This window comes from Triturus cristatus, chromosome 2_1 (assembly GCF_964204655.1).
Source record: "Triturus cristatus chromosome 2_1, aTriCri1.1, whole genome shotgun sequence".
In the NCBI taxonomy this organism is placed as follows: domain Eukaryota; kingdom Metazoa; phylum Chordata; class Amphibia; order Caudata; family Salamandridae; genus Triturus; species Triturus cristatus.
This window is the reverse complement of record NC_140581.1, coordinates 1,071,182,319-1,071,209,727: the sequence shown is the minus strand read 5'-3', so window position 1 is coordinate 1,071,209,727 and position 27,409 is coordinate 1,071,182,319. Positions and strand designations below refer to the sequence as shown.

Below are 27,409 nucleotides of genomic sequence, written 5' to 3'. Positions count from 1 at the left end.
CCTCTGTTCTCTGTTGTCCATGTGCATGGTCCTGTCCCCTCCCTCTTGCTTTCTATGGATTGTTGTGCTGCACTCCCGTCCTGCATGCCCTGTGTGGTGTATTGTGCTGCTGCAAACCCTGATGCCTGCCCTGCAGGGTCAGTTTGGTGCACCTCACCATGTCCCTCCTGTCCTCTGTTATCCAAGTCCATGTCCCTATCCCATTTCCTTCCATGATCCAATGTACCATACTTGCGAACATTTTGAACTTGGTAAGAGGGAGATTTTGAAAAAAACTGGGGTATTGATTTTCCCCTTTGAGTTACATTGAAAAAGAGGAGATTGTAGACAGGAGACAGATCAAATAAAGCCCATTTGAGCTTAAAAACATTGGACGTTTGGTTGTACTACCATTGCCTCTTCCTTCTGCCCACAATGGTCTATTACATTGCCACAGCCTCTCTTGCAAGTCCTGTATTGTTGGTTTGTTGCCCCTGCCCCCCTGTCCACTGCCCTCCATAGTCTGTTTTGCTTCCACGGCCCTTCCTGCCTGCTCAGTGTGGTTAAATTGTTGCCTTTGCACCCTCCTACCTGCCTTCAATTTTCAGAGTCCGTGCCCCTGGCCTCTGCCTCTCAACAGTATCCTAATGAACAACTAGATTGCTAACATTCTATATTTATTACAAAAGTGTGGAACGCCTGCCAGCATTTCCTTTAGAAATTACATATATGAGAGGGTCTTATTGGCATCAAAATTATGGTTAGGGCTCTAAAAGACTAAAATAAGGACATATTTTCTGAGTTTTCAAATAGCGACAAAGCACTTTTAAATTATTTGTTATCGTTATGTTTTTTTATCCAGTTGACCACTTGATTAAATGTTGCACTTAAGGGAGAGGATGTAGTGTTACTTCCAGAACTGCAGACTTTGCAACTGGGGAACCAGGTTGAAGTTTCTGCTCGAGCTCGACATTCTGTGATTCTGGTCAAATCACTTAATCTCCCCATGTCTACAACCAAAATGAATTTGTTCTTGTGTGATGTAACCAATGCTCATGTAAAGCACTCCAATACCTGACAAGTCTGCACTATATAACACTGCAAAAACACAAAATAATAAGTGTTTTGCACACTTCTGTCATTGGGCTATATTTGGGCTACATCTGGGTGATTTTGGGCTACATTTGGGCTCTTTTGTCTCCGGTGGCCATCTTGGGAGATTTATTTGTTATGAAGTTTCCTAATTTCCTCATGTACTGCAGTCTCCTCAGTAGGAAATGCTTTCAGTTTTTTACTTTGATTCCATCATGAATGTATTCAGATATGTCACACATTTGCCATAAATTCTGAATGTTAGCACTCTAGTTGCTCATTAGATCACTGTAGTAAAACTACTGTTCACCATGGAAGTCTGCTCCTGGTATTAAAAGTGCATGTTTCAGTCTGCATGTCAGAATTTTTTAATGAAATAGAAGAGGATTTGAGAAGTCACTCGAAATGTGCCCTCATTTTCTTTCTTCAGCATTAATCATAATTTTTATGGCAAAATGAACCCCCTCATTGTGTTCCTTTTTAAATTAAATGTTTTAAGTGTTACCAGTTTATTCCAATCAAGATGGCTTCAGGTGTGCCATACTTTTGTCATAATGAAGACAGTAAGCGCTCTAGTTGTTTTTACGAACACTCTGGGACATTCTGTCATTGGGCTATACTTGGGCTACATCTGGGTGATATTTGGGCTACATTTGGGCTCTTTTGTCTCTGGTGACCATCTTGGGAGACTTATTTGTTATGAAGTTTCCTAATTTCCTCATTTACTGCAGTCTCCTCAGTAGGAAATACTTTCAGTTGTTTACTTTGATTCCATCAAGAAGGCATTCAGATGTGTCACACATTTGCCATAAATTCAGAATGTTAGCACTCTTTTTGCTCATTAGATCACTGTAGTAAAGCTACTGCTCACCAGGGAAAACTGCTGCTGGTATTCAAAGTGCATGTTTCAGTCTGCATGTCAGAATTTTTTAATGAAATAGAACAGGATTTGAGAAGTCATTCAAAATGTGCCCTAATTTTTCTTTCTGCAGCACTAATCATACTTTTTATGGAAAAATGAACCCCCTCATTTTGTTCTTTTTTAAATTAAATGTTTTAAGAGTTACCACTTTAATCCAAGCAAGATGGCTTCAGGTGTGCCATACATTTATCATAAGTAGGACTGTTAGCGCTCTAGTAGTTCTTTGGAACACTCTGGGAAGCTGCAGTAGAATACAAAGGAATCAACTGACAGTCTCTGCCCTTGTTGGATGTACATGTTTTACTGAGAATGTCAGACTTCATTCTCACATGACTGAGAAAGATAATGTGAATTTACTGAAAATAAGCTCTCAGTTTAGCTTATAGATCACCTTCCAAACCTCTGTGGTAAAAGCATGAGAAAATATTTTTCTCTCAATCATGATATCCCAGCAGAAGGCTTTTTCACATGGTGAAATCACCTTAGAACATACCACAATTCCTAAAATGAGTATGGTACCATCAACAAATGATTTATAATGTAACTAAAGTCTTAAAACCTTCTATTAACTGCAATGCTTTTTAATGAGGTGCTATCATGTATATTGGTCCCAAGATGGCTGCCAACATTTCTTGGATGAAGTACTGACAGCCAATCAGATCTCAGGATGAGATGTGTGGTTAGGCTCTGCCCACATATATATATGCTTTTAAATGCTATTTTCTCAGGAAATACTGAACAGATATACACCAGACCTGCAAAAGGCACTTCCTTGACCTTATGGCTACCTCTCTGCCAAATTTCAAGTAATTCTGTTCAGCCGTTCGGGCTGTAGCTGTGTCTAAAGGTCCTATGGAAAAATGCATGGGGAAAACGCGTTTTGGGACCCCCCTTTTTTCTTGGCCCCTGCTTGACGAATCACCCCGAGACTTTCAGGGTAGGAGCTGAACGGAGCGCCCCATTAGTTTTGAAAATTTCGCGAGGATTTGTCAACCGGCGCCAAAGTTATTCAAAATAGAATTTTGAGATTTCTATGGAAACCAGGTTGTAACTATAAGTATCTACTGGCGACCGCCAGTAGATAATATATATATATTACCTACTGGCGGTCGCCAGTAGGTAGTTATAGTTAGGACCACGTTTCCATAGGAAAACCTCAACATTCTATTTTGAATAACTTTGGCGCCGGTCGACGAATCCTCGCGAATTTCTCAAAATAGGTGGGGCGCTATGCTCCGCTCCTACCCTGAAAGTCTCGGGGGGATTCATCAAGCGGGGGCTGAGATAAAAGGGGGGTCCCAAAACGCGTTTTTCCCATGCATTTTTCCATAGGACCTTTAGAACGAGCTACAGCCCGAATGGCTGAACAGAATTACTCAAAATTTGGCAGAGAGGTAGTCCCTAGGTCAAGGAAGTGCCTTTTGTAGGTTTGGTGTAAATCTGTTCAGTAGATTCTGAGAAAATAGCCTTTAAATCAATATATATATCTGAGCCCGCTTACGGTACGCTTACCGTACGCTTACGGTAAGCGTACGGTGGCGTGCGCGAGCGCGATTCTGATTGGCTCTTAGATCTTAGTAAACATTCGAATCGGCCGAAAGCAGGAAGCGGCGGCCGCCATTTTGTGTATTTCACTCTGAAAAAAAAGAGTGAAAACAAGGAAAGGGGGCAATGAGGAGAGTTACAGACCCCCTAACATTTGTAAGGGGGTCAAAGAAGGACAGAAAAGTACAATAAAAACATTTATTGATTTTAAAAAAAATCACGGGGTACGCGTACGGTAAGCTTACGGTAAGCGTACGGTAAAAAAAATAAAAATAAATAAATGAAAAGCAGATTTAAGAGTTTAGAAATTAGGGAGCTCTAAAAAGAGCTGTTGTGTTTATGAAGTCATTTTTTTAGTGGTACCTACAAGTAAGTACCGATGCAGAGTCTAAGGTTCAAGAGGAAGACTCTGTTCCCTTCATCATTGAAGTGCACACCATCTCCTCTATAAATGTCTTGCATGTCATAACGCAAGTTGTTGTGGTAAATGGCACCCATACCATAGTCACGGAGGAAAGCAGAAACAGATTTGTTGACGTGCTTTCTTGCTTTGTCAATCTGCGGACAGAAATGATTGGACCAGTTCCATTTTTGCCTTTGGCATATGTTGGAAAACACAAAGGCAGTTTTAGGGAAAAGTGTAAACAGTTGTGCAAAGGTGTCCTTCATAAGCATTTCCAGACCTACCCCAGTCAAAGTGCCTAGGTCATTGCCACCACAGTGCACTATTATGAGGTCAGGGTGTTGGATTTGAATGAAGGATTTTACCAATGGCATCAATTGGTGCCACTTTAACCCTCTCTGACCAATCCATTTAATGTCTACATTTGGCAAAGCAAGGTCTCTCACCATATCTGTTTTCTCTGCATACTTTTCACTCCAGAAGACATAGCTGTGCCCTACAATCCACACTGTGAACATCTTCAAAGGAGAACTGGATGCACTCAGGAGGTGTCTTTCAGTAGAATGGCAATAAGAAAAGAAAGACAGTTTGGAAATGGAGGCATACATATTTTTTACAAATTAAAAAGAACTGATTGGCTGTTTCAAACCATTCCAGAATAAAAACTAGGCTGTATGTGAAAATTAATAGAAGCATGTTTTGTATTGGTACAAAAAAATGTGTAACCAAAGAACAGTACTATGGATTTGCTGTTAGGTTTGAAAAGTCAAGCACTCTTGCTCTGTGGAATTGAAACATTGTGTGTCGAACTTCTGACCTAACTGCACACAGCAGTGTTCCATGAGCTGTTGCTATGGTAGCAGGCAGAAGTCAAGTTGGGGGAAGGGTACTAGGCAGAAGTCAAGTTGGGGGCAGGGTACTTTTGGAAAAGGGTTGGTTTTCAACCAATAGAAATGTGTGATTACATTTAAAAAAAAAGGGGGAAGCACTGAGATTTGAAACTTACATGTATATGTGTGGAAAAATAGAGGGAAAGTTTGCCATTATCTGGTTCTGCTGAGAGGAGACAGGTGAACACAACAGAGATCCTGGCTCTGATAATCTGCTGTTTGAGTGTCACATTTCTTTCAGAACTAACTAATTTTAAAGGTGAGTTTACAGTTTGAGAGGGTATGTATGTGGTAACTTAAGAAATGAATAATAGAAATGGGAATTGTTTTTGTTGTAGTTACACATGGTGGTTTCATAATGTGTCAGTGTGTAAAAGTGATTTACATTTGCCCCTGAAAAAATAAAAGAGCAGTAAGTGTGCTTTGAAATTGGCAAAGAAATTTCGTTTTGGCACTAATGTGAAAACATGACTCTGTGTGCATAGAAGAATTATAGACAGAGATTTATTGCGTCTTGCTCTGGTGATTTCACAGTTGCATTAGATGGAAAGGGGGAGCGAATTTTTGGGGGAAGAAGCAGAGGCTTAGCACACACCCATGTCCTTGCCGTGTATAGTCATGCACAGTATGTACAAGCCAGTGGGGTTTTCAGGTTTCAGTCTGTAATGCAAATACATTCAGCATCACTAAGGCTGGTTGCCCTTGGTGGAGTGTAGGCAGTCACAGAGAATGCACATGGTGGTGGTCTGAAAAAAAAACAGCTTGGACACGTGCAATTAAATAAAGCAAAAATAGTGGTTTCATAATGTGTCAGTCTGTAAAAGTGATTTCAAATTGTAAAAAGAGATTTTCACTTGCCCCTGAAAAAATAAAAGAGCAGTAAGTGTGCTTTGAAATTGGCAAAGAAATTTCGTTTTGGCACTAATGTGAAAACATGACTCTGTGTGCATAGAAGAATTATAGACAGAGATTTATTGCGTCTTGCTCTGGTGATTTCACAGTTGCATTAGATGGAAAGGGGGAGCGAATTTTTGGGGGAAGAAGCAGAGGCTTAGCACACACCCATGTCCTTGCCGTGTATAGTCATGCACAGTATGTACAAGCCAGTGGGGTTTTCAGGTTTCAGTCTGTAATGCAAATACATTCAGCATCACTAAGGCTGGTTGCCCTTGGTGGAGTGTAGGCAGTCACAGAGAATGCACATGGTGGTGGTCTGAAAAAAAAACAGCTTGGACACGTGCAATTAAATAAAGCAAAAATAGTGGTTTCATAATGTGTCAGTCTGTAAAAGTGATTTCAAATTGTAAAAAGAGATTTTCACTTGCCCCTGAAAAAATAAAAGAGCAGTAAGTGTGCTTTGAAATTGGCAAAGAAATTTCGTTTTGGCACTAATGTGAAAACATGACTCTGTGTGCATAGAAGAATTATAGACAGAGATTTATTGCGTCTTGCTCTGGTGATTTCACAGTTGCATTAGATGGAAAGGGGGAGCGAATTTTTGGGGGAAGAAGCAGAGGCTTAGCACACACCCATGTCCTTGCCGTGTATAGTCATGCACAGTATGTACAAGCCAGTGGGGTTTTCAGGTTTCAGTCTGTAATGCAAATACATTCAGCATCACTAAGGCTGGTTGCCCTTGGTGGAGTGTAGGCAGTCACAGAGAATGCACATGGTGGTGGTCTGAAAAAAAAACAGCTTGGACACGTGCAATTAAATAAAGCAAAAATAGTGGTTTCATAATGTGTCAGTCTGTAAAAGTGATTTCAAATTGTAAAAAGAGATTTTCACTTGCCCCTGAAAAAATAAAAGAGCAGTAAGTGTGCTTTGAAATTGGCAAAGAAATTTCGTTTTGGCACTAATGTGAAAACATGACTCTGTGTGCATAGAAGAATTATAGACAGAGATTTATTGCGTCTTGCTCTGGTGATTTCACAGTTGCATTAGATGGAAAGGGGGAGCGAATTTTTGGGGGAAGAAGCAGAGGCTTAGCACACACCCATGTCCTTGCCGTGTATAGTCATGCACAGTATGTACAAGCCAGTGGGGTTTTCAGGTTTAAGTCTGTAATGCAAATACATTCAGCATCACTAAGGCTGGTTGCCCTTGGTGGAGTGTAGGCAGTCACAGAGAATGCACATGGTGGTGGTCTGAAAAAAAAACAGCTTGGACACGTGCAATTAAATAAAGCAAAAATAGTGGTTTCATAATGTGTCAGTCTGTAAAAGTGATTTCAAATTGTAAAAAGAGATTTTCACTTGCCCCTGAAAAAATAAAAGAGCAGTAAGTGTGCTTTGAAATTGGCAAAGAAATTTCGTTTTGGCACTAATGTGGAAACATGACTCTGTGTGCATAGAAGAATTATAGACAGAGATTTATTGCGTCTTGCTCTGGTGATTTCACAGTTGCATTAGATGGAAAGGGGGAGCGAATTTTTGGGGGAAGAAGCAGAGGCTTAGCACACACCCATGTCCTTGCCGTGTATAGTCATGCACAGTATGTACAAGCCAGTGGGGTTTTCAGGTTTAAGTCTGTAATGCAAATACATTCAGCATCACTAAGGCTGGTTGCCCTTGGTGGAGTGTAGGCAGTCACAGAGAATGCACATGGTGGTGGTCTGAAAAAAAAACAGCTTGGACACGTGCAATTAAATAAAGCAAAAATAGTGGTTTCATAATGTGTCAGTCTGTAAAAGTGATTTCAAATTGTAAAAAGAGATTTTCACTTGCCCCTGAAAAAATAAAAGAGCAGTAAGTGTGCTTTGAAATTGGCAAAGAAATTTCGTTTTGGCACTAATGTGGAAACATGACTCTGTGTGCATAGAAGAATTATAGACAGAGATTTATTGCGTCTTGCTCTGGTGATTTCACAGTTGCATTAGATGGAAAGGGGGAGCGAATTTTTGGGGGAAGAAGCAGAGGCTTAGCACACACCCATGTCCTTGCCGTGTATAGTCATGCACAGTATGTACAAGCCAGTGGGGTTTTCAGGTTTAAGTCTGTAATGCAAATACATTCAGCATCACTAAGGCTGGTTGCCCTTGGTGGAGTGTAGGCAGTCACAGAGAATGCACATGGTGGTGGTCTGAAAAAAAAACAGCTTGGACACGTGCAATTAAATAAAGCAAAAATAGTGGTTTCATAATGTGTCAGTCTGTAAAAGTGATTTCAAATTGTAAAAAGAGATTTTCACTTGCCCCTGAAAAAATAAAAGAGCAGTAAGTGTGCTTTGAAATTGGCAAAGAAATTTCGTTTTGGCACTAATGTGGAAACATGACTCTGTGTGCATAGAAGAATTATAGACAGAGATTTATTGCGTCTTGCTCTCGTGATTTCACAGTTGCATTAGATGGAAAGGGGGAGCGAATTTTTGGGGGAAGAAGCAGAGGCTTAGCACACACCCATGTCCTTGCCGTGTATAGTCATGCACAGTATGTACAAGCCAGTGGGGTTTTCAGGTTTAAGTCTGTAATGCAAATACATTCAGCATCACTAAGGCTGGTTGCCCTTGGTGGAGTGTAGGCAGTCACAGAGAATGCACATGGTGGTGGTCTGAAAAAAAAACAGCTTGGACACGTGCAATTAAATAAAGCAAAAATAGTGGTTTCATAATGTGTCAGTCTGTAAAAGTGATTTCAAATTGTAAAAAGAGATTTTCACTTGCCCCTGAAAAAATAAAAGAGCAGTAAGTGTGCTTTGAAATTGGCAAAGAAATTTCGTTTTGGCACTAATGTGAAAACATGACTCTGTGTGCATAGAAGAATTATAGACAGAGATTTATTGCGTCTTGCTCTGGTGATTTCACAGTTGCATTAGATGGAAAGGGGGAGCGAATTTTTGGGGGAAGAAGCAGAGGCTTAGCACACACCCATGTCCTTGCCGTGTATAGTCATGCACAGTATGTACAAGCCAGTGGGGTTTTCAGGTTTAAGTCTGTAATGCAAATACATTCAGCATCACTAAGGCTGGTTGCCCTTGGTGGAGTGTAGGCAGTCACAGAGAATGCACATGGTGGTGGTCTGAAAAAAAAACAGCTTGGACACGTGCAATTAAATAAAGCAAAAATAGTGGTTTCATAATGTGTCAGTCTGTAAAAGTGATTTCAAATTGTAAAAAGAGATTTTCACTTGCCCCTGAAAAAATAAAAGAGCAGTAAGTGTGCTTTGAAATTGGCAAAGAAATTTCGTTTTGGCACTAATGTGAAAACATGACTCTGTGTGCATAGAAGAATTATAGACAGAGATTTATTGCGTCTTGCTCTGGTGATTTCACAGTTGCATTAGATGGAAAGGGGGAGCGAATTTTTGGGGGAAGAAGCAGAGGCTTAGCACACACCCATGTCCTTGCCGTGTATAGTCATGCACAGTATGTACAAGCCAGTGGGGTTTTCAGGTTTAAGTCTGTAATGCAAATACATTCAGCATCACTAAGGCTGGTTGCCCTTGGTGGAGTGTAGACAGTCACAGAGAATGCACATGGTGGTGGTCTGAAAAAAAAACAGCTTGGACACGTGCAATTAAATAAAGCAAAAATAGTGGTTTCATAATGTGTCAGTCTGTAAAAGTGATTTCAAATTGTAAAAAGAGATTTTCACTTGCCCCTGAAAAAATAAAAGAGCAGTAAGTGTGCTTTGAAATTGGCAAAGAAATTTCGTTTTGGCACTAATGTGGAAACATGACTCTGTGTGCATAGAAGAATTATAGACAGAGATTTATTGCGTCTTGCTCTGGTGATTTCACAGTTGCATTAGATGGAAAGGGGGAGCGAATTTTTTGGGGAAGAAGCAGAGGCTTAGCACACACCCATGTCTTTGCCGTGTATAGTCATGCACAGTATGTACAAGCCAGTGGGGTTTTCAGGTTTAAGTCTGTAATGCAAATACATTCAGCATCACTAAGGCTGGTTGCCCTTGGTGGAGTGTAGGCAGTCACAGAGAATGCACATGGTGGTGGTCTGAAAAAAAAACAGCTTGGACACGTGCAATTAAATAAAGCAAAAATAGTGGTTTCATAATGTGTCAGTCTGTAAAAGTGATTTCAAATTGTAAAAAGAGATTTTCACTTGCCCCTGAAAAAATAAAAGAGCAGTAAGTGTGCTTTGAAATTGGCAAAGAAATTTCGTTTTGGCACTAATGTGGAAACATGACTCTGTGTGCATAGAAGAATTATAGACAGAGATTTATTGCGTCTTGCTCTGGTGATTTCACAGTTGCATTAGATGGAAAGGGGGAGCGAATTTTTTGGGGAAGAAGCAGAGGCTTAGCACACACCCATGTCCTTGCCGTGTATAGTCATGCACAGTATGTACAAGCCAGTGGGGTTTTCAGGTTTAAGTCTGTAATGCAAATACATTCAGCATCACTAAGGCTGGTTGCCCTTGGTGGAGTGTAGCACTGTGGACATGGGCTTTTTAAAAAATCTGAAAAGTGGTTTCATAATGTGACAGTTTGTAAAAGAGATTTTCACTTGCCCAAAAAAAAGAGCAGTTTGTGTGAATTCAAATTGGCAAAGAAATTTCGTTTTGTGACTATTGTGAAAAGAAATTTAGTAATATATTTAAATACAATAACGGATTTTTTTTTTAGTTTTTTTCAGGTATTGCTGAAGAACAGTGAACAAAATTTAAGATGCCTACAAAATCTCGAGTTCAAAAAACGCTAAAAAAAAAACTATATTTGAAGACAACTGGAGGACCAAAGTTAGTAGAAGATGCTGATGTTGGGAAAAAGAAAAAATCTTCTGGTAAGCAAAAAAAACAATTTCTAAACAAAATATTCAAAACAAAGAAAAATGTACAAAATGTCTGTTCTCGGAAAAATGTAACAAAAAATAGAGAACAGCAAAAAATTGAGAATTTAGTTAATGCAAATATACCTTCTGCAATTGAAAAGTTTAACATAAACAGAAAAACAGCATTTAAAGAGATACGTAGAAACATGTTTCAGAGAAGAGTTATGTCCAATTTGATAAAGGATATAAAGAAATATAAGCAAAAGGCAAAATATTACAAGAGAAAAAAAGAAATTGAAGCCATTGCAGCAAAGGCATTAGAATTAAAAAGGAAACTATTCATTTTAATTTTGAATAGGATGCGTACATTAGATAAAATGGTTAATGTACTGAAATCACAAAGCAAAAGCAAAAGAGTAGTGAACAGAACAAACTTTTGTAAAGTTTTTTTAGGAAAGTGGATGCATAGTTCAAGTAGTGAACCTTTTTTTAATGAAGAGAGCTATTTTCAAAGTAATAGTTTGCTGCATGCAGTTGACACCAGAGGTCGTTCATACGAAGTAAAAAATGGTTGCATAATGGAGAAGGAGATAATGGTTCCAAGAGATGAGGTACAAGTGATGGCAGATGAGGCAATGGGGAGACGTCCTAAAGCCCCAGTGTACACTTGGAATTGTAGTAGTATTTGCACTGTGCGTCAGGAATCTATTGACAGATTTCGAGAGTTTCTAAGAGAATATAGTAAAAAAAGTGTAAAACAAAAGATTAAGGTGCTTCAAAGTCTGGATCCATGCAGAGTGAGAGAGAATACTGGTTTGCAGGGTCATTCTCTTGCTTGTCTATCTAGAAAAGTGTGCAATAGTGTTTTCCATCATTTTAGGATGCTGGCTGTTCATCATACTGAAATGAGAAAGTTTGTGAGACGGTTGTATTTTGCCAAAAGTCCAGCAATAAAGTTAAATGAATTGAATAGGGCTCTGTTCCGAGGAACGGTATCAGATGTAGAGAAGGTTGTTGATGAAATTCAGTTTTGTTACTTTGGTCCTGAACAAAACAGTGCAGAGAAGGACACAGTAAATGAGGCAGAAGTGGAAGAGAATGTAGAACCTTGTGTAAGTAAGACATTTAATGATCACATAACAAAATTTGCAATAATCTCTAATGAAAGACCAAATGTTACTTGTATTTGTTGCCGCAGAACTCATTATAGAAAACAAACTAGGAATGTTGATCTCTACAGAAAGAGTGAAAATGAAGATAATTATAAGTGGATGGATTTTGCCACATATATATTTCTTGAAAATTGTTTTGAATTGGGTGAAGATCAGCGTATTTGTAAATACTGCTACAACAAGTTAGAGGAAAATAGAATGCCGACCAGAGCTGTACATAATAATTTAGAATTGGATGCTATTCCTGCTGAACTTTCTGAATTAAATACATATGAGTCTATACTCATTCAATGTGTTCATCCGTTCCAGACCATAGTACGTATGGAGCCCAAAACTGGTAAATTACCTCCTTCAGATTTACTGAGAGGTTTAAAAGGTAGAGTGGTGTATTTGCCCTTGGATTTGAAAAAAAATATGGAAACTATTGATGCGGATACTTTGGAAACTGAACCATTAATTATTCTGGTTAATGGTGTACCTACAAAGAATAAGAAGATTTGGCAGGAGCTGGTAGATGTGCGGAAAGTACAAAGAGCAAATTTGTATTTGAAAAAAAATAACAAATGGTATGAATCAATTTATATAGAAGAAGAAGAAGAAGAAGAAGAAGAAGATTTACAAGGAGACACAGAAACACCAACTGGACAAATTGAAAAAGTGGACAAGTCAAAGGAAGAAGAAATTTATGAACATTTTAGCATACATCCTCTCCATTCGAAAGAAGTTATGGGAGACAATATTGATCTCTTTCAGATGAAGAAAGCAAAAGGAAATCCCGTGAGTGTATGGGAGGAGAGCTTGGAAGCTCGATGTTTTCCCCAGCTGTTTCCTAAAGGAAAAGGAGGACGATACGATGAACGTCCAGAACAGATTCCAGCTTCAGAGTATCGGACTACAAGACTATATGCTGAAGATCCCAGATTTCGACAAAGTATTCCTTATTTGTTCCATCTTTTATTTGAAAGCGACTTGTCTGCACTGTCTTATGCAGTAAATCACATTTTAAAAAGTGGAGTACATTTACAAAATGTGTCTGCTAAGGATTTTATGGAGAAAGTGCAGCACCGAGATGATCATTTGGAAACACAACTGATCAATCTGATGGCTTGTCAGCGTGGGACAAATGAATATTGGTACCGACGCCATGGTGAACTAAAATGCATGTTACGCAATTTAGGAACACCAACATGGTTCCTTACCCTAAGCTGTGCCGAGTACGCTTGGGATGATTTACTGGATTTTCTACGAGAGGCCAATTCAAACATTAAAAACATCGAATACAAGACAGCAGGAGAACTGTGCTCATTGGATCCGGTTAATGTTTGCAGATATTTCAATCATAGATTTGAGGCTATGATGTCCTTCATCTGCAATAAAAAAAATCCACCCCTTGGAGAAGTAGTGGATTTCTTTTGGAGAAAAGAGTACCAGGCAAGAGGTGCTCCTCATATTCATATGCTGCTGTGGATCAAGGATGCCCCAAAGTTTGGAACAGATACTGATGAAGCAGTGTTATCTTACATTGAAGAATATGCAACATGTGCTATACCTAAAAGCACAGAAGAGAACAAGTTAAAGGAGCAAGTTCTACGTTTCCAAAGTCATCGGTGTGGAAAATACTGTCGACGGAAATACAAGAGCAAAGAAAAATACTACACTAAATGTCGATTTGGATTTCCTAGACCTGTTCTTACAAATGGAAGAGTCAACAGTTTTATGTCAGCTGTGAGACATACTATCACAAGAAAATCACCTAAGAATACCTACAACCTTAAAAGAAAAGAAGAATCAAAAAATATAAATGACTACAACCCAGTCATTTTATCCATGTGGAACGCTAACATGGATATACAGTATGTTGCTGACAATTCCATTGCTGTTGCTCGATATGTAACGTCTTACATTACGAAATCAGAAAAAACAGAATTGAAGGAAATGTGGGAAGAGATTTCTCACGAGAAGACTGTCAGTAAGAAGCTGTACAGTTTCAGTTTGAAGATGTTATCGCATCGAGAAATTGGATCCTACGAATGTTCAGATAGGTTATCTTCTGCAAGTCTCTACTCGAAGTCAAGAAGAATAATTTGGGCAAGTTTAGGCCTTGCAGCAATGAGAAATCGGGTACTGAAATCTGTTGGAGAAATTGAATATTTGGCTGAGAATGACCCAGAAAGTACAGACATATTGAAAACAAACATGTTGGACACATATTATCCCAAGAGAAGTCATCATCTGGAGAACATGTGTCTCTATGAAGTGTTACAGAACTACATTTATTCACGGAAAGCTGCAGAAGACATCAACAGTGGAAAATATAAAGTTGTTGGTGAAGAAGGATGTTTGGTGAAGCAAACCAAAGGAAGTTTGATAAATCACCGGAAGCTGAGTTGCGACACTACCGACAAGAAAGAATTTTACTACTTGGCTCTTTTACAGTTGTTTAAACCATGGCGTACAGAGGATGAACTACTGGGAGAATTCCAGAGCTATGAAGATTCTTTTAATGCTTGCAAAGACAGCATACAATGCAGTACATTCTCAACTTATCTGCAAATGTTAAATGAAGAAATTGAACAGGAAACTACAATTGCAGCAGAAATAGCTAGAGACAGTTCTCAGGACAGCCAAAGTTCAGGAACACACAGTCAAGATCCCCTAGGACAACCAATCGTTGAAAATGAAGCATCAATAGCCATGAATGAAGTGGAAACGGCTATGAATCAAGCTCAAGAAGAATTTATAGACTTAGAAAATTTGGAAAGACAACTGAATCAAGAGCAGCAACAAATTTATGAAGAGATCAAAAACAAAATTGATCACGGATTTCTACATATCAAAAAAGAGTGCTCATGCACATCATTTCATCCAATCAGGATGTATGTAAGCGGACAAGCTGGCACTGGAAAAAGTTTCCTAATTAAAGTCATCAGAAGCTACCTAAAGCAAAAAACGGATTCTACTTTGTCTTGTGTGGTTACTGCTCCAACTGGGTTAGCAGCATATAACATAAAAGGAATCACCTTACATCGTTTGCTAATGTTACCAGTGGAGCATGAGAACAAAATACAATTCAACAAGCTAACTGGAGAAGCATCCTTGGAAGTTTCACGAGTATTGAAGAAGATGCAAGTTCTCATTATTGATGAGGTGAGCATGGTATCAAACTTAATGCTTGCCTTTGTGCATTTAAGAATGCAGCAAATTTTGAAGACAGACTATGACGTGTTATTTGGTGGAAAACACGTCATAGTTTTTGGGGATCTTTTGCAACTTACTCCAGTTAAAGGACAACCAGTGTTTAATACTGTGACACATGAAGACACAAAGAAGTCATTGGGAAGCATTGGAAATACAAATATTTGGTCCTTCTTTGAGTACAAGGAACTTACAACTAATATGAGGCAAGCAAACGATGAAGAATATGGAAGTATTCTGAAAGATATCAGGATTGGACTACTCACAGATGTTGGGAAAAAAGCATTACAGAGTCGGCTGCTACATAATTTATTTCCAAAGGAAGAAATAGTTGCAGAGAAAATATACAAGAATATTGCAGAAAACAAAAGTGTCATCTGCTTAATGCCAACTCTACGTGAATGCTCAATATTTAATGAGGAGCTTTTGAAATTGGAAAAGGAAGACATCAGGAAATTGGAAGCAGTGGACAAAATTGAGGATGGAAGAATTACAGTCACAGTAACAGGCAAACTGAAAAATAAATTGGACTCACTAGAGAAGAACATCTCCAAAACAGCAGGATTAGAAAAAAATCTTTATGTTTGCATGAACTGTAGAGTGTTTTTAAGGAGAAATTTGGATGTTGAGAAAGGCTTAGTGAATGGAGCGATGGGAAGAGTTGTGGGTTTTATTAATTATCAGAAAAAAGAAGGAATTGAATGTTTACAGATAAAATTTGATCAGATAGAGGAAGTTAAAGACATTTGTCGTTGTTCAGTTCGTTTCATGCTTGTGAAAGACTTATATGTACGTAGGAAGCAGTTTCCGTTTTCACTAGCATATGCTGTAACTATCCACAAGTCTCAAGGATTGACTGTAGATTGTGCATTTGTGAACATTGGTTCAACTGTGTTCAAAGAAGGTATGGCATATGTAGCTTTGTCACGAGTCAAAACATTATCAGGTTTATTCATGATAGACTTTGATGACTCAAAAGTTAGTGCTGATACAAACTGTGTAAAGGAGTATAATAGATTAAGAAGAAGCTATGCTCCTCATTTAGGTCAGTATCCTGTGTTGGAGAAACGTGTAGTTTCTCGTAAAAGGAGAAATGAGAATATCTGTAATGAAGATGTAGAGAAGAGGAAAAAAAAGAGGAGTGATGTAATTGCAAGCAAAAAGAATAAGGAAAATGAAGAACAGGTTGTAGGATGTCATTTTGAAAATAGCTCTGGTGTCAACTGCTACGCTAATGTAGTGCTGAATGTTGCATTTTATCTGGAAAGTTTGCAAGAGCAGATAATAGTAAATCAGGGAAAAAGATTCTGTTCAGAGCTCAGTCTCCTTTTTCAAAAGCTGAGTAAAGATAAAACTCAAATAGAAAGTGCTACTGAAATTAGAAAACTTTTAGATGTATGTTCAGGACGAACACAGTTTTCTCAAAATGAACAGCAAGATGCACACGAATTTTTGATGTATTTTCTTCAGGTAGTGGAAGAAGAAGGAGTTCCCATTGACATTTTTTTTGGTCTCTCTTATAAATGGGAACATAGTTGTGATAATTGTTATAATATATGTGGCTCTATTGTTGATAATGAAAGGTTTATTTATTTGACATTGCCAGAGAGTAAAACAGTCACTTTTGCAAAATTAGTTAAAGATGCTAATCATAGCATGAAATGTGGTGAGTGTAATTCTGACATGTTTTCAACATTAATTTTAAGGGAATACGGACAGTATGTAATTTTAATGATGCAACGATGTAGAGCTGATGGATCAAAATTGGATACTTTAATAAAGAAGTTTACAGGACAGCAATTATCAATTTCAGGAAAAACTTTTGTAACTGTTGCAATAATTTTCCATGATGGACCTACTGTTACTTCTGGACATTACACAGTTTATCTAAAATGTGAAAAAGGCTGGACACTGTGTAATGATTCCCAATTGATTTTCAAACAACGTTTGCCTTTTGATTTAGCAAATTCCTATCTAATCTTCCTGAAACCTAAATTTTAGAGAGATTTGGCAAGATCTGGACAAAATAATTTTACCATTTTACTGGATTACCATTGCAATTTTGTAGAAAAAAGATTTTTAAAATTATCATTTGGCCTAAAGGAAAGATAACCAATTGTAATGTGGACTTTTTTAAATTTTAATGCAATTTTCAAAAACCAATAATTTAGAGATAATCGGTAACTTCTGCACATTTTAAATTATGGAATGCTATTGGACTGCCATTGGAAATTTTTTCAAAAATGATTTAAAAAATTACTATTTGGCCATGTGGAAAAGTAAGCAATTCTATTGTGGACTAAATAAATTATTCAAAAAATTTTCGTGAACCAAAATGTTACAGAGAATTGGTGAGATCTGGACAGATTAAACTTTAGAATTTTAATGGTTTTCCCTTGGAAATTTATTCCAGGAAAAAAAAAAAAATACTATTTGGCCTAAAGGAAATAAAATCAGATGTATTTTGGAGTTATTTGAGATATAATATTGTGATTATACTTCTGAAACAAACATATCAGACGGTATTTTAAAGAAAAAAGTATTGTTTTTAGATGATATTTTTTTAGAATAATATGCATTTCTGTAATGATAAGTTTAAGTGAGAAGACATTCTGGGCTTTTTTAATACAATCTTTGTGATTGTTAATTTTTTTTGCCCGCTGTAAAATGATGAATGCAATTGCTTTCACAATTAATAGTGAAATGCAATATATTCTGAAAACAGCAAAAATAAGGCAAAAATATTTTTTTGTAAAAAATGTAAATATGTGTATTGTATTATAAAATGGATAAAAAATATTAATACTTTTTTCTTTATTTTCAGATCGATATAGAAAATTTTCGGAAACTACAACCATTTTAAAAACTATTTTTTAAAAAAACAAATGAATAAATATTTTTTTGAGTGAGTATGGTAAGTTAAAAATAAAAATTGTAGTCTCTCAAGGACTTTGTAATGAGATAAATGATTTTTAGTGTTTTTTTTTAAAAAATAAAAAAAAGGTACGCTTACCGTACGCGTACGGTAAAAAAAAAAAAAAAAAGTTTTTAAAAAAAAAGAAAAAAAAAGATGAAAGATAAGGTTGGCTCTTAAAAGAACCGTTGTGTTCATGCAGGGACAGAGGAAAGAAAGATTGGGAATATTAGACGGTACGACAAGTGTGCTGATCTATTTTACTGTTCACCAGGGAAACACTGGTCTCCCTATAAGTAATTAGATCGTGACAAGTGGCGCACCGTACTTCAACCCTCGCAAACCGAGGGTTAATTTCCAGAGGGCCAGCAAAAGGAGATTCTCCCCCCACAGATGAAGGGCTCACCTGACCTGCAGAAGAAGGAGTCTGCCCTGCAGATGATGGTCCAGGCTGAGCTGCTGTGGATGTACTGGCTCGTCTTTCTGAAGAGTTACCTCCAAAAAGATGACCATGTGTCCTTCTGTGTACTTCCTGGAGGTGTCTCTTCATGGTGTGATTCCCAAAGGAATACTTCCTGTTAGGATTACCTCTAGAAAGTACACGCTTACACAGCTTGCAAGTAACTAAGGGTGCATTCACCTTTTGCTGGCCTTCTGGAAAAGTAAAATACTCCCAAACGTAAGAAGGCTTTACTTTCCTCGCTCTCTGCCTCAAGACAGTGCTGCTGGTGCTAGCCTCACTCTCAGAAGAGCTCTGCTGTTCTGCCATCGTATCCCAAAGACAAACCAGCTCCTTCTCCCAAGGGATCACAAGCAGAAATGAGGGGAATGGGTGTGGTGTAGGAGAGTTCTAGAACTGAAAGTAGTTTCAACCAATCAAAAGTTGTGTTTCAAGATCACATGACCTACCGTACGCTTACGGTACGCTTACGGTGCGCTTACGGCAAAAAGTACGCGTGCGCGTAAAAAAGACACGCGCTTCCGCGCATGCGCATAACAGTCACTCCCCGGCACTTCCGCGTAACGTGCGCGTGTGGCGTAAGCGCGCACGCGTCCCACGCGCAGTACGCGCGGTTACGCAAATTGCGTAACTATACGCAAGCAGCGTAGATAGATTACGGACGTTGCGTAAACCGTACGCTTACCGTGAGCTTACGGTACGCGTACTAAAAAAAAAAAAAAAAAAAAAAAAAAAAAAAACTGGAAATAAATTTTACATGTTTATTTTAAAAAATATATATAAAAAAAATATTTAAGGATTTTAAAAATTTAAGCATAGTCTTTATAAAAGATAAGAAAATTAAATTAAAAATATGTTTGAAAAAAATGAAGAATAAAAAAAAAATAGCATTTAAAAAACCTTGCAAATTCACTGAAAAAACCATGGGTTTCACACACGTTATATTTAGGAATTAGCATTTAAAAAACCTTGCAAATTCACTGAAAAAACCATGGGTTTCACACACGTTATAGTTAGGAATTAGCATTTAAAAAACCTTAGAAATTCACTGAAAAAACCATAGGTTTCACACACGTTATAGTTAGGAATTAGCATTTAAAAAACCTTAGAAATTCAGTGAAAAAACCATAGGTTTCACACATGTTATAGTTAGCTGGACATTTTACTCGTAAAAAACCAATGAAATTGCCCCGTTATAGTTAGTTCAGCTAACTATAACTCGCGCGCCCGCAATGCACTGCTGATGACGTCACATATTACATCACTCATGACATGGTCAGTGACATCACTCATGACATCACTGATGACATCTCAAATGACATCACTGATGACCTCACTGATGACATCATCCAGTGAATGTGTGTTTTTCTGAAAATTAAATATGTTTTATATATGTATATCTCAAGGTCGATGGAAGAATAAATGGGTATATAAGTGTCTAAATGGATGATTTGTTTTTGAAAAATTGATTGTGTAACTGACTGATTAAGTGTATCTCTCACTTTGTGTATAAGTGGCTGCATGGGTTGGTGAGTAGCTACATGAGTGTCTATATAGGTTATTAGTTGTTTTTTTGAGTATCAGTCTGAGTGTCTGTATGGTACGGTGGGGGGTATTACGTAGTGCATAGATGCATGAATGAGTGACTCACTGTTTGTATGTGTTGAAGACAGCATGTGTGCAGGACTGTATGGGTGGATGAGTGTGTGTATGGGTGTGTTAGTGAGTGAATGACTGTCTCAATAGTGTCTTCAGGAGTAACTACATATGTTTTAAACTAGTATATGTGACTATTGGTGTATATATGTGAGTATATGTGAGAGGGAGAGATTGAAAGAGTTCCTGTATGAATAAGTATGTGTTTCTATAAGTGATTGTTTAAAAGACTAAGTATGTGTAAGTTTCCGTAGAAGTAAGTATGGTGGTGTGTGTATTACTGTATATGCAAGTAAATGTATGTTTTATTCTTTATTAGCATGAGTGACTATGTGTGTGAGTAACTCTATGGATGAGTGGCATTGTGTAACAGGATGTATAGATGTATGAGTACATATGATGAGTGAGTACATGTATGAGTGACTGTATAGGACTGTTGGTGAATGAGTGGATGTGTATGTGGATCTTAGAATTACTGAAGAGGTTGTTGTAACTGGTATTGGTATGTCCATTGTTTTGAAATTTTTAGTCTCTATTTTTGAATGTGTGTATCAAAGCTTATATTAAGGTGAGAGGAGGTCTGCCACTCTATCACAAGGATGATGTCATCAGTGAGGTCATCAGTGATGTCATTTGAGATGTCATCAGTGATGTCATGAGTGATGTCACTGACCATGTCATGAGTGATGTAATATGTGACGTCATCAGCAGTGCATTGCGGGCGCGCGAGTTATAGTTAGCTGAACTAACTATAACGGGGCAATTTCATTGGTTTTTTACGAGTAAAATGTCCAGCTAACTATAACATGTGTGAAACCTATGGTTTTTTCACTGAATTTCTAAGGTTTTTTAAATGCTAATTCCTAACTATAACGTGTGTGAAACCTATGGTTTTTTCAGTGAATTTCTAAGGTTTTTTAAATGCTAATTCCTAACTATAACGTGTGTGAAACCCATGGTTTTTTCAGTGAATATATATATATATATATATATATATATATATATATATACAAATCCGCAGTGACAGCGTAAACGCTGTGTTCAGCCTTCCCCTCACTCACTTACGATGGTGGTCCGCAGCGAGGTGGCAATCCTCAACTTCTGAGCTCGACGCTGTAATTCTTTTTTTGCTTGAACCAACAGCAGCCACGGACAACTCTTAGCTTCCAAACAGTCCTTACTCGTGAGCAAGGGATTTTCATCCCAAAACGCGTAGAGTTGGTCGTTTGTTTAATGCTCCAATAAAGGACTGTTTGGAAGCTAAGAGTTGTCCGTGTCTGCTGTTGGTTCAAGCAACACCTTCACCTTTCCTGTGAAAGAACGAACCACACCGGTTGAGATTGAAAAGATAAGTTTTTACTGGCAAGAAAACAGATGCGTTTCGACTTCCTCACGAAGTCTTGGTCAGATATGTATATTGCAGTTTGGTTTAAGCCTGGCGAGCTCTGCTGCAGGTCCTGATGATGGGCTGCACCATAGAGCCCCACACTTTTTTGTATTTTTAAGAAAAACGCCACACTCAAAAGAATCGTTGTGCAAATTTAATGGCGAACACCACTACTCCACCAACACGTCTCGACCTCACTGGGTCTTTCTCACGGTCTTTCCCCGTGAGAAAGACCCAGTGAGGTCAAAAAGCGTTGGTGGAGTAGTGGTGTTCGCGATTAAATTTGCACAACAATTCTACTGAGTTTGGCTTTTTTCTTTAAAAAAAAAGTATATATATATATGTATATATATATATATATATGTACATATAAGTGTTAACGTAGAAGACAGACTAAGTCAATATTACTATAGCTGTTGCCATCTTGGAGCGGAATGAATAAGATGATCTGCCAATGTATTACATGCAGCTTTCAAATCATAAATATATATGGCATCATCATAAATCAAAAAAAATGGCAAGGATAAGAAATAAAGAAATTAAAGCCCAAGTGGGCAGTTTTTGTAACAAATAGTCCAAAAACTATTTTAAAGAAATGTTCACCATTGTCCACCAATAGCGTATGAGGATATATTCACGAGGGAAGTTAATTACAAATTAAAGAAACAAATGGAGAACTCTCTTGCTGAGCAGATACAAGCTTGTAAGCAAACAATTGGCATCAAAAGAAGATGTATGCAATGAATACTTCCAAAATGCCCCCGCCTGCTGGAGAAGCAAGAAAATAGAAAAATATTGCTCCCGCCTACAGGGAGAGCATTATTAGCTTCTCCCTGTGGGTGGTAGCAATGCCATCCCTGTACAGTATGCAGGGAGCCTTGGGGTTCACCATGCAGCCCCAAACAACATTATGGTGGGTGTCCTGGGTGGCCACCAGAGCACTCACCTTTTGTTGTTCTGGGCCCTGTGGGATGGACCTCTGGGGCCGAAATCGGGCCCAGATGAGGCCCATATGACCCCCCCTCCCCTTGGGGGCGGGTACCCGGGGCCGAATTCGGCCCGGAGAGGGAGGCTGGGTGGCCACCTCCCCTTCAAAATGTTGCCATGCCCTGGGGGGTAGGGACCCTTGGGCCCAAAGTGGCCTGCGGAGGGGAGCCACACGCGCCTCCCTCCCCCTCAAAATATTTCTGGGCCTCAGCGAATGGGGTCCTTGGGGCTAAAATCTGCCTAGGGTGGGTGGCCACGATGCCCGTGCCCCCTCCCCCTAAAAATAATGCCATGCTCCGTGGGATGGGGTCAGCCGGGCTGAAAATTGGTCCCGGAAGGGGGCCATATGTGCTCCCCTCCCTCTCAAAATAATGCCAGGTTCTGGAGGATGGGGTCCTTGGGGCATAAATGGGCCAAGGAGTGGGGCAACGTGGGACCACCTCAAAATGTCTCCCCTTTATTTAAATGAGTAGCCCTGGGGGATTGGGTCCCCAGGGCCTCACAAGGCTCAGGGAGGGGGCCATGAGGCTCCCCTCCCCTTTATTTGAATAAGTGCCCCTGGGGGATGGAGTTCCCCAAACCGATAACGGCTCAGGGAGTGCTGCCGTGTGGCCCCCTCCCCTTAAAATAATACACAGCCCTGGGGAAATGGGGTTCACAGGAAGTAAAGAGTCTTGTGAAGAGGGGCCACGAAACCCCCCTCCCCTTGAAGCAGCACTAATTATAACTTGTGTCCCCGTCATGAACTGTATATGACCTCACATATCACATCACTTATGACAAGTTCTGTGAAAGCCATTATGACATCACTGATGACATCTCAAATTATATCATTGATGACATCACTGATGACATTATCCAAGCTTCGTTTTTCCACTTATTGCTCTATAAATTACTATGGTATTTCAGTCTCATAGTTTCTGACTGGATGAGTTTCATCCATCCACAGCTGACTTTAGCTAAATTTGTTTTTTGGCCTCTGAGCACCCAATGAGTGTGCATGTCTTTCCTTTGTCTCTTCCCCGCTTTTTAGGTCTCGCCTAGTGTCGCAGTGCACGCGCTGCTCACTCTGCAAGATCTATTGTTATCGAGGCGATTTCTGAAGTGGAGCGGAAGCTCCGCCCATGCTTTTTATTGGCGCGCGTCTTCCTTTATGGTAAACGCTGGCCTCCGATTGAAAGTGAGGCTTTTTGGTGACTGCCCTGTTTCCTTTAGGCCCCGCCCATCCGGACTCGATCATTTGCTTGCGGCATTACACCCACGGTCTGCATAAGTCGGTGAGTACTCTTTTTTTTTTTGTTTTGTTATTTGCAGCGCGCTTGTTTATTAAATTTATTTGCCGTGCGGGCCGCATTCACAGCTCTTGTTTTATTTTTTTCCCTTATCATCCTCCCTGCCCTCTCACACGCTCTGTCCCTCCATCCCTCCCCTATTCCATGGCATCTTGTCTCTTCCTCATCGTGTCCTTCTCCCTTTTGCTCTCAATGTCCTAAACCTCTCTATACCTCGCCCTACCCTTCCACCTCCCCTCCAGCCATTCTGCATCTCTGTGCTGTTTTGACTCTTCCCCTCCCAGTGAAAGCCCCACCACCGTTCCCTTTATTGTTCTCCTCCCATGTCTAGCCTCTCTTGAGTGCTGCAGATTGGCTGTTCTTCTCTGCCAAAGATGTTCCCAGCTGTCAGTGCCCGCACATCCCATCTCTCTCTCTGCCTCCCCTCCTCCGGCTCCTTAACCCTCTCATATCTCGCAATTCTATTCCAGGCTTTCGATTCCTAACTGGTTCGGTGGAAGCGTTTTCTTTTTTATGCGCAACTCGAGAATATTATTCAACATTTTCTCTGAAAAGGAGTAATATCGCTCGGCGTTACAGGAGACACAGGCGAAACCACGGAATGGATAAAAGTCCGCTGTCTGCAGTGACATTGCACCTATGCATGTGCACGGAACCCGGCGCTAAGTACCTGGAAGTAGACCTGCGCCGGGAAGATACAGTCTGGTCATGTTGCCCAAATCACGTGACCACTATCTCTAAATAAAACATCTTGCCGGTTCCAAGCCTCTCAGCCACTCTCGGCCTCATCCCCGGCTGCAGTGGTGACAGCATACTACAAAGTGATGGATTCGCCCTGTAGAAGGTGATGAGGGCACCCTTTGTCTCGCATATTGCACAGCTATTCACAGTGGTTAATTTGTAAAATAAAAGGTGCAGGGGCTCTCCTCAGGAGGCAGCACTAAAAGGAGAAATGTGCTGGTGCAAACTTTCTCCTGACTAGAGCCCCGGCACTTATTCTGGAGAGGACTTGGCCTAATGGCTGGAGCTCCCAATTTCGGAGCTGGGGAACCGGTTCGAGTCTCTGCGTGGCTCAAAATTTTTGTGATTCTATGGGAAAATTCTGTGCTTTGAAAAAGAGTGTGTCCTTAATTGGTGCTATAAGCGCCGGTGCTAAAGATTAGGTGCCGGTGCTGAGCACCAGAAAGTCCTGGCTCAAATTAAGCACTGGCTATTCATTGGCAGTAGGATGACTGCGGCCCCTCTGAAGGGTAGGGGGCTCATGAAGGATCCCCCCCATAGGCTGCAAGGGCCTGCATTCCGCCCCTGCCCAACTGCAGAGAAAGTGGGTAGTAAAGGCACATTGTGCCTTAATGCAAACAAGGTACTCGCAATCCCCCATTCCATGGTTAATAGTAAAAAAAACAGCAATTAATTTGTGGGGACTGGCCCATCAACTGAGCTTGCTGCACTATTGATAGCTACGCCCTGAAAGACCTTGCCTGTCCCCTCCTGGCCCGCTCGCTCCCCGTTGATCCATTCCATCTCTGAACTCTGCTCGTGGTCGTGTTAGATTATTGGCTTTCTGCTACCGCACGGCAATTTCAAATTGCTGGCAAACCAAATAATTCATAAAACATATATACAAAGCAAACAGCAACAAGCGCACTGTATAAATCACAAGTCAGCACCACAACTGCTGCAATCAATGAAACCTTCTGTGGAGCGCGTGCAAGAGACACCATCCACAAGTCTTGGGCAGAGAGAATATTTTAGGATGGCCTTTTATTCTTTCATTTTTCTGATTTCACGCGAATCCCATTCCTTTCCTTAACAAGCATTTGCAATGCAATGGGTCTCGCATTTACGCGAGTTTGAGCTATTCGCATTGTAAATTACAATGTCTTTTATTTATGTTTTGGTTTAAAAAACAAATTAAAGGCATTGTCGTTTGCAATGCTTGTAGCTTAAACTCTCACAAATGCGAGACCTATTGCATTGCAAATGCTTGTTTCTCTTCAATTCAAAGCACCTTTCCCCCCATGCTCCCTATTTACATTCTGCCTTTTGCCATTGTCCATTTTTCTTTTCCATCTCAGCTTCCCACGAGCTTTATGTTTAGTCCACTCTTCTGCTCCCTATGCTTCTTGCCCCGTTTCCATTCCTTGTTTAAATTATTTGTTTAATTATTTATTGAAGAGGGCCCAACAGCTTAAGGTGCTGCTGGGTGGTTTCTATTTTTTGTGCTACCATGCACTTTTTAAAAACTTTTTTTACTTTCAGTTTACTGTTCTAAAATAGCCGTATTGGAAAGAATGATGAATAAAAAATGCCAAAATAGCCACTGGTGCATCATAACACATGCACACGCACGTGAACGCAAGATCTGCCATCTTTGAGTTTATTTATTTAAAAGTTTTCTAATGTGCCTGTTACTTGAGAACATAAGAGCATTGTACAATGGAATAAACTGTTGCAAGTAGCGTTAGAGAAATCATCAACCTTTAGTGCAATATTACAAAATGGTAGTAAAAACAAGGAGGTGCAAGGTTTTTATGGGCTACATGTTTGGGGAGATGTATCCTGTCGATGGAAAGACATCAGGTTTGAGTTCAGTCTCAAGTCCATGGAGGGTTTCATAATGGAGAGGCCGCTCCTGAGAATGGTTGCTACAGTAGAGAGCCATCCGGCCTCTCTCCTCCTAAAATGTATAAATGTTATCCCTCGTGGCCGGGCTCTGCCGGAGGGGACAAATAAAGGGGCCGTGGTTGCGCGTGACCACTTGCCGAACGTAGATACAAGATGTGTGCCTCGTTCCTTTACTGAGTGTGTCCAGGCCCATCCACTTGCCTGGCACCGCACACCACACTGGCGAGGAAGGTGTAATGACCCCTCGCTTCATCCGACAGTCTCCTCACTCCGTTGCTGCTCGGAAGTTGGGGTGCCCAAGGTTCTGGTCTTCTCGGCCCAATGACTCCGCCCCTCCTGCTGTTCCTGGCGCCTCCAGCTACATTCCGGGCCTCGGCGGTGCCCACGCCTCACTCCAGAGACTCTGAGCTCCAGTCCATATCCCCGGCCAGCTACCTTCGTTGCTCGTGTTGCGCCCATGTCACGAGGGACGTGGCGTCCCAGCAAGGCAGTCCTGCTGTGCCCAGCGTGGGACGGCCTGACACCTCACAGCTGCCAGCGCCACCATGAGCATCTGATTTCATGCCCTACTGCCTGAGAGAGGGGAGCAGGTAAGAGGAGGATTAACAGAAGGTCGGCCCCACACTCCCTCTACTACCCCATGTGCTTGCCACTGCCCAGGTGAGAATCAGAAGTGGCTGCTGGTCTGCTGAAGTGCATGGCAAGAAGCTCCCCAGCATGTACACACTCAGTCAAGCAGCAGGGACTGCCATCTGCTTGCAGGCACAGTCCCCCTTCCAACCTGCAGTGCACCCCGTCAAGTGTGAGTGTTCTCAGCAGCAAAGCTACACATAAGTGTCCAGAGAACACCCTCACTGTCTCCTTTTCCAAGTGCCCCTGCAGTCTGCACCACAGCGCCAATGGGGGACCCACAGCCTGCTAGGGCACCACTCATGCCATTCTCGCATGCCTCTGTCACTCCGCTGCCACCCTTCAGCCAGCTCACTGATCCTGCAATGCCTGCACCTCGGTGGAGGCTATGGCTTGGCTGCCTCAACCATTACTTTCTCTGCACGAGAGAGACTGATGTGGCCGTAAAGCGCTCACTGTTGATGCACTTTGGGGGCGACGAGCTATATGAACTGTTTGAGACCCTGCCGCACACCGGAGAAGATGACGACTA

At 40.3% G+C, this 27,409-nt stretch overlaps 1 protein-coding gene across 2 annotated transcripts in view; it reads left to right on the top strand.

Moving 5' to 3' along the window:
- The window catches only part of LOC146866365 (NACHT, LRR and PYD domains-containing protein 12-like), a 396,927-nt gene that overhangs the window by 90,275 nt on the left and 279,243 nt on the right, over positions 1-27,409 (top strand). The window contains exons 2-3 of one of the 2 annotated variants that reach the window (XM_085636045.1): positions 10,412-10,568; positions 17,748-17,837. The exons of the other annotated variant lie outside the window; for it this stretch is intronic. The gene's annotated coding sequence lies outside the window, so the exon portion shown is untranslated. The remainder of the gene's footprint in view (positions 1-10,411; positions 10,569-17,747; positions 17,838-27,409) is intronic. 2 annotated transcript variants of the gene reach the window in all.